The sequence below is a fragment of the Haliotis rufescens genome, unplaced genomic scaffold (genome assembly GCF_023055435.1).
Source record: "Haliotis rufescens isolate VD_foot unplaced genomic scaffold, xgHalRufe1.0.p SCAF_1, whole genome shotgun sequence".
NCBI lineage: Eukaryota > Metazoa > Mollusca > Gastropoda > Lepetellida > Haliotidae > Haliotis > Haliotis rufescens.
The window spans coordinates 52,424,601-52,432,618 of record NW_025963779.1 but is presented as its reverse complement, the minus strand read 5'-3'; positions in this window follow the sequence as shown (position 1 = coordinate 52,432,618).

The following is an 8,018-nucleotide window of genomic DNA, read 5'->3' as shown; positions in this document are numbered from 1 at the left end:
ATTTTGTTGACTCCGTCATTCATTCACACTTTCAGTAGATTGACGATAAACGTAAAGAAGAGGTGCTTCCGTGTTATGTAAGTTTATTCAGTGAAACAAACTTACACGATGATATGCCCCCCTGCACCCTACTGCACCCCGGTGAGAGGCTGCCAAAGTGGGCAATCAGTTTGCGAGACGAACATCTGTATTTACTACTGACCAAAAATAAGGGACCTGATGAAAGGTGTGATATAGATTAATATCTATACAATTAATTGCGGCGGTGTAGATCAATATCTGGTGTATCCACAGTGTTCGGCGATACATGAAGGACACCTTGATGGCATACTATTGATTAACAGGCGCGTTGTTACCCTTTGGTATTGCCCGCCATTCCGCCTGAAGAGCTACCACAAGCTGGGCCACGTTGGCGGGTGCCGGGTCTCTGTTCAGATGGTCAAATAAAACTAAAACAACTAGTGTAAGAAATGAAGAAGGAAATTATTTCATTCCTGTGTCACGTATTGTATACATATTATATATTATATCTATGTATAACACAAACTAAAATAAGCTGTACAGAAAGTATACTAGTTAACATACTACTAATAACCATATTTAAAACATTGCAATGTTGTGGATTGTCACAGAAAAATAAAAACATTGTGCAAATTATGTATGCTTATATAACATACTTAAGCATACAGAAAGCATATAAACTAGAATAGGACTTAATTTTTGCTCACTGACAATTAACGATCTACAATATGCCTGTACGTTAGCAATGGTAATATGGCGAACAGTGCATCTGTGACGAACTCTTACATGTCTGCCCATGTCAAATCTATAAATAGGTTTAACTGATCGAAATCCAGTGATTTTCACATGAACAGTTTTCACAATGTCATGTTAATGATTGCCTCATTCATTAGCACCTGCGGTCAGGCTGAGACTACACTTATCCCCCTATTGTTCCACGGTCTACTGCTTGTTGTTTGTCAGTGTTTGGACTATCTATCTTTTCCAAAGCGATTCTATATTCCTTTACTAAGATTTATTACATCTAATCATAATCTACCGATAGAAACTGGCCGCTGGGAGAACCTACCACGATGTGAGAGAACTTGCAATCTTTGTAAATCTTTTTCTATTGCTGATGAATTTCATTACATATTTTACTGTAAAACTCTCTGTGAAGCAAGAAAAATGTACTTACCATCTCTCATAACAAAATATCCAAGTATACTAAACTTTGTTAAATTATTTACAACCAAAGGCGCTAAAGAAATTATTAATCTATCAAAATACCTCTCGAAGGTATTATCTCTTACAAGAACAGTAGAATCTTAACTCCAGCCATCTTGTATAATATCTTGTATTTATTAATTCTGTATTTCATCATTGTGTATTAATTAATTTTTCATTTGTCTTTGTATAATGTATATGCTCTTGTACCACCAAACGTGGTTTTTGAGAATAAATGAACTTGAACTTGACATGTCAGGGGACTTAACGGGATAGTCCAATGTCCGAATCCGTACGCTTTCTCGTCGGGTATAATCGGTGACGACCTGGGTACGATGTGGTCTATTGTCATCTTGTTAAAAAAAATTGCCGATAATTCCAGCGAATGAAACAACGACAGGACGCAAAATTTCGTCAAAATATTGCTTGTCAGCAAAATGTCCATTAACAATAACCAATTCAATTGTCCGGTCATGTGTGATACTGCCCCACACCGTGACACAACCGCCCCCATACCGATCATGGTAAAAAAAAGTTGCCCTGGTATATCCCTCGCCTCTACGTCGCAAACAACGTTTTCTGCCATCTGTCTATCGGAGACAAAACCTTGATTCGTCTGTAAACATGGTGTAACGCCATGGTATTGCCTTGCCCACTCCGATCTTTGTCGCATATAGTAAATCTTCATAGTACGCCATATTTTCAGTAGGTGATGAAATTCGCCTCCCTGCTATTGGACGGACTTCCCCATTGATTAAGTGGATCAGATTTGAATCTTTTGCGAAGTGCAATGCGACGATCTTGTCTTGGTGTCGTTCTTTGTAGGCATGTCACGTTTAACCCCACACGTTTGAAGGTATTTGTCCCACAGTCGAGAAATTACACATTTTGATTTGCCAAACATTCGGATAACTGACACACGCACGGACACGGATTTGGACACACACACACGCGCGCACTGACACGGACTCGGGAACGGACATACACACACATACACACTGATACGGACACTCACTCACACACGCACAGACACTTACACACACACGGACTCGGACACTCACTAACGCACTCACGGACATTGACACACATACACGGACACTCAGACACAGACACATACACACACACGGACTCTGACATGGACACACACACACAAACACACACGGACACGAACTCTGTCACGCACTCACGGACACTCACTGACACACGCACGGGCACGGACACTCACTCACACTCACGGACACACACAAACACACACGCACGCACTCACGGACACTCACTCACACTCACGGACACACACACACGCAGGGACAAGAACACACACTCACACACGGACACTCACTCAAACACACACGGACACGGACTCTGTCACGAACTCTCTCTCTCACACACACACACACACACACACACACACACACACACACACACACACACACACACGCACGCACGCACGCACGCACGCACGCACACACACACACACACACACACACACACACACAATACAACCGCGTTTGCATTCCAGCGCAAAATTGGTCCCCGTTACCCAATGCTTGCCGTCGGGTGGTCACAGTGCATGACATATGTTACTGTGGCATTTTCTGGGACGTCAAGGATTATTCCTTATGCGAGCAGCCATTGGTTTGTCCGATGTAGACTAATTCACAGGCCGCAGCGATAGCACGGGTAAGGTGTTGATAAAGATAGACACATATTCAGGGCTAATCTGAGATTCGTATAAGTCAGCTCGTGTATAGAAGTTAAGGAATCATTGTGAAGAATTGTTAAATGTTAAATGAGTTGTGCAAAAGTAAATGTTTGAAGAACACAGTACGTAAATAAGGTGATGTCAGAGGAGCCAGAAGTCGCGTTGCGTCCCTGACGCGAACCAGAAGCCTTTGATCCACACTCCGGCGCAGTGGTGAACACTATTCATATTTATCTGTGATTACTGGTCAACATGTATGTCTAATACTGGTGAACATGGTTCATGATCGGGGGCAACTAATTTGGTGTAGCACCTGTTGTTTTAAGGGATTACCATGCTTCAGTGACCTGGAACCTGTAACAATAGGAACTGGCAATGTGAGAACACCCCGCAGTGGTGACTCAGCATAACACCACTGCCACAGGGTAATTTGCATATCACGTGACCGAACTTTTATTTTTCTGTAAACAAACGCGCATTTTCAGAAATCAGAATAGAACGGACTAATGCAAGTATTTGGGGGCGCTTTACATATTGTTTTGCATAATTATATAGATATGCTACTACAACTGCGACAGTGAGTTGCATGGCAATATATATTTACACATCAACGTGACCGTAACGCTAGCTCTCGGTAGGGCTTCGATGACAGCACGTGGAGTCGTACAACCAATGTAAATATAGGATAACTAGCCAAATGGAAAATAATAGTTTTTTACGATTTAGGATATTTTCTTAATGAATGCTAACCATTCTATGAAATATGCTTATCTAGTTGTCAAGCTTTGTCAAAAATGAAACAGATGAAAAACATATGCAATATGTTGAATAGACTGTGTAAGATGTGACGAATCGTCACATCGCGCTGGCCTGTGGCAGAGGTAATATGCTGGTCGCATGGAACTCTGTGTAGGTGAGTGCCGGTTCGCCCTGATTGTTTCTAGGTTTTTCAGTACCATGCTGGTACTCGTGGGTTTCACCAAAGTGGTAAACGACTGAGACCTGCATCACTTCGGGCTTTCCTCCCACATAAAGCTGCCAAGCCGTGATATAGCTGGAATAATGATGAGAAGCGTTGACCCCATCCCATGATTACTCACTTACTCACTAAGATGTGTTGGATTTCCTCCAACACCAAGCCGTCAGGCGTATCATCATTAAACCCAACACACTCACTCAACGGGGGCACGGGTGGCCAAGTCGTCTAAGGCGCCGCGATTTGCTTTGCAGAGTTTCGTCCCTTGGGCACGCCAGAAACCTATGATTGTGGGTTCGAATCCCGGTTCGTCCCGATTATGTTTTTAGGTTTGTCAGCACCATACCCGTGCTCGTGACCTGCATCACTTCGGGCTTTCCTCCCACTTTAAGCTGACACGTCGAGATATAACTGGAATACTGTTAAAAGCGGCGTTAAACCCAACTCATTCACTCACTCACTCAGAGGCATAAGTGTACATGGGCTTACACTTCAGTCTTATTCATCATACTATTAGTCATATTTGATTATGAACCTGATATGCAAAGCAGTTTACTATCACATCAGGAATACAGGTTAAATATGCAGTTACATGCGTCAACCAGCTGTCATGCCATGTGTTTGACTACTGTAACAATCTCTGGAAGAAAACCTTACTTGACAAGATGCAGTGTGTACATAGTTCAACAGCAAACATGATTACCAACACACGGAAGTATGAACACAACACCCATGTACAAAACAACTAATCCGTGAAGATCCAGGGTAGAATAGATCTCCAGCAACCCATGCTTGCAGTAAAAGGCGAGGGTGATCAGGCTCGTTGACTTGCTTGATGCCTGTCATCATAGCCCAATTGCGTGGATCGATGATCATGATGTCAATCACTAGATTGTCAGGTTCAGACTCGATTATATATAGACCGGCGTCATATAGCCGAATGCGGCGTTAAACAACAGTCAAACAAACAAACAAAACTAAAACAACTTCATTGCAATCCACTTGATTCCATTTTTATATTTCAAGGCACTCAACGGTCAGTCCGCAGCATACATCGCTCCCTAGGGGCGGTCGGGTAGCCTAGTGGTTAAAGCGTTCGCTCGTCACGCCAAAGACGCGGGTGCGATTCCTGACATGGCAACAAAGTGTGAAGCCCATTTCTGGTGTCCCCCGCCGTGATATTGCTGGAATATTGCTAAAAGCGGCGTAAAACCATACTCGCTCATCGCTCCCTACCAGCAGTGTTCGAAATGAAACAAAATGCCAGGCTGCCACCAGGATCCGCAAACTTTAGAAGCTGAAGGCCCCGACTAAACTCTTCAGGCCCTCTTTTGTAAAACCAAATAATTGCAGTTTATTGTGAGTAATAAATCGACACGTAAATGTACTGTATGCCATAATTAAGGACCCATACGAGTTAGAAACAGCCATAACACAAAATCTACCTGCCGTGTTTCCACGGTCATGCACTTGTTTCGAACACACGCACACTATGACCCATGTCCAGTGCATGAAAATGGACCAGCCACTCGCTCATCTGCCTCCGGTGACAGTTTCTTCCAAATTTGGTGCTGAGATGTGGAACAAGTTAACAGCTCATCTCCAGAACACAATCAAGATCGCAATTTTCAAAGTTGAACTGAAAAACATTCATCTTCAAATGGTCATATGAGTGGCACAGTCGGGCTAGTTAGGCTCATCATCAGCACAAGACAGCGAATGGGATTTCTCCAAGGAAGCGCTGCCTAGTCGAACCCACCCAGAACTTTTCGGAGAATGTGAAGACTCCCCAACACTGCAGCCTTCTGCATTACCCAGATTGTCAGAAGGGCTGTACTCCTTGTAGCAAACCCGGGTTCTCTCCCAATGTCAGTCAACAGATTGGGAAGTACCAAACCTAAGGCACCGAGAACAGTCGCACAACTTGGTACTTGGGATGCAAGCGTGACATTTCGAAAGCGAGGTCCGCATATTTGCCATGATGTTTTTCCTGAATCTTGTCAAGCACATTAGTGTCAAAAGTGTTAAAGTTTAACGTCACATCGGCAGTATTTCAGCCATATCGTGACTAGTGTGCCGATGGAGCTGAGAAGGGGATTGGGGGTAAATGTGTCATTGAAGATCTGCCCTGGGGTGTGTAAAAGATATTGGGTTTACATCGTAGAAAAAAGATCGGACATGTTGGGTCAAGGATTCTTGCAATCCCCACGGTAGCAAGATCATTGTTTGTTTGGAACCTTGGTAAACAACATCCTGCATTTGAGACTGGGGATTCTGCAAGACAGTCTTAGGACATGAAAATGTAAAGCTATTTCTTGTACTTTTAATCTCCATTTCTCCTAGCACTTGGGTTAGGCTGATTATCCACCTTGGCGTTATATTTCAACAACGTAACAAATTTACTGCTGCTAAAAATAGCTTATGTGAACAAAACCGTAAGAGCCACATTTTGCGACATGGTCGGCACCATAACCTGTCACTTGAATGTCCTTTCTACTTGTTTGATTGTATGGTTATACATGTATCTATACTTATGAACGGTGGCAAAATGTCGGGATTTAAAAATATTTGGGTCTAGAGAAAATACATACAAGCTTCATTAAATATTTAGCTTCACCCACGGAAGGTACGCCAAACTATGATTTATGGGAAAGATGAAAGGAAACTCCTTAAATTGATGTGTAATAAAATTCTGTTCTTTTCTGACGTGGATGGATTTGTCAGCGCCAAACACGTCGACACTGGCAGGCCCGTCAGTTAGCAAAACCTTTTATTACAAGAGAAAAGCAACGAAAAGCTGCCAATCAGTGCTGTATATAGGAAGTAATTCTCACTTCTAAGAAACCGCGAATGTCCTTTTCTATTCTGTAATTTATGCCATAACCTGATATTCGTCGTTTAGGTTAACTACAAACAACGCATGCTACGTGTGGGCGATTCTCGCCTGACATTCAAAATCGGTGAGCTTTCTTGGATGCGAATGCGTCTAAAATAGGATGACTGGTGGCGAATCTACCGCTGTGTTGAATCTTGGCATCTCCACACTAGCTATGTACAATGTAGAGCTGGGGGAACAATAGCAAAAACAGCATCTTGTTCTTTAATGTTTGTCCAAGCTGACATTTCCCAAAAGCCGTCGGGAATATTTCTTTGTTGCCACAATCATTTTCCGCTTTTAAATAATTGACCGTGTCTTTCACAACTTATGAGACATAATTAATGAACCGACGTGTACTTAAGAATTGACCTTCACTTTGTGTGAGTTCATTGGAGTGTGAACCTTCATAGAGTGAGGGCAAAACTGTATGATTGGTCGGAGCTTATAAATTTTGTATCCCAATTTCTTACCTCAAAGGATGTAGGCCCAGATCTAAACACAATTTTATTTAGTACGTGTGACTTCATGTTTACACTGACAGCCATACAAGAACCAGCTATATCACTGAGTAAAATAGTTCCTCAAAAAGAGAGGTGACTTGGGCGTATGGATGCACAACTTGCTCTTCAGAAACATCTTACGCAGCACATGTGTTCTAATAATATCCTCATTAGATGAGAAAAGTCTGTAAAGAACTGTCTCAGTAAGTCAGTCACAATGAAAGCGCGTCGTAATATATTTACATCAAGTACAAGACGTCAAAATGGCCGACACGACGGGAGAGATTTCCGAAGTTGTTAATGAACCTGTGGCGGTTACATGACTGTGTTAATCATCATTGATCAACTGGCCGAAAGGGGAATAAAGATGCGTCAAACAGACACTAAGGTAAATTCAAAGATTGTTGGAGACGGTCAATGTCAGGCAAGGCACGGATCGAGTCGATACTACGATAGCTTAGATGTGCATTTCTTCGTTTGTTCATTGGGATAGGCCGCAGCGAAGATATTCGTGAACAATCATGCAGTAACGCTCTCTGACATTTCTCAGTGTAAACTGAAACGCTGACCAAGAATAAAGGTTCTAAATTATCAGAAAGAACGCTTATGTATGTTTTCGTGCTAGGGAATTACATACACTTATGAACGTCAATTTCGCTTTCATGTGACCGACCTCTCGTCCAATGGAAAAGCCGTATATCGTGTAAACTTCAAATTAAAAAATTATATGCATGT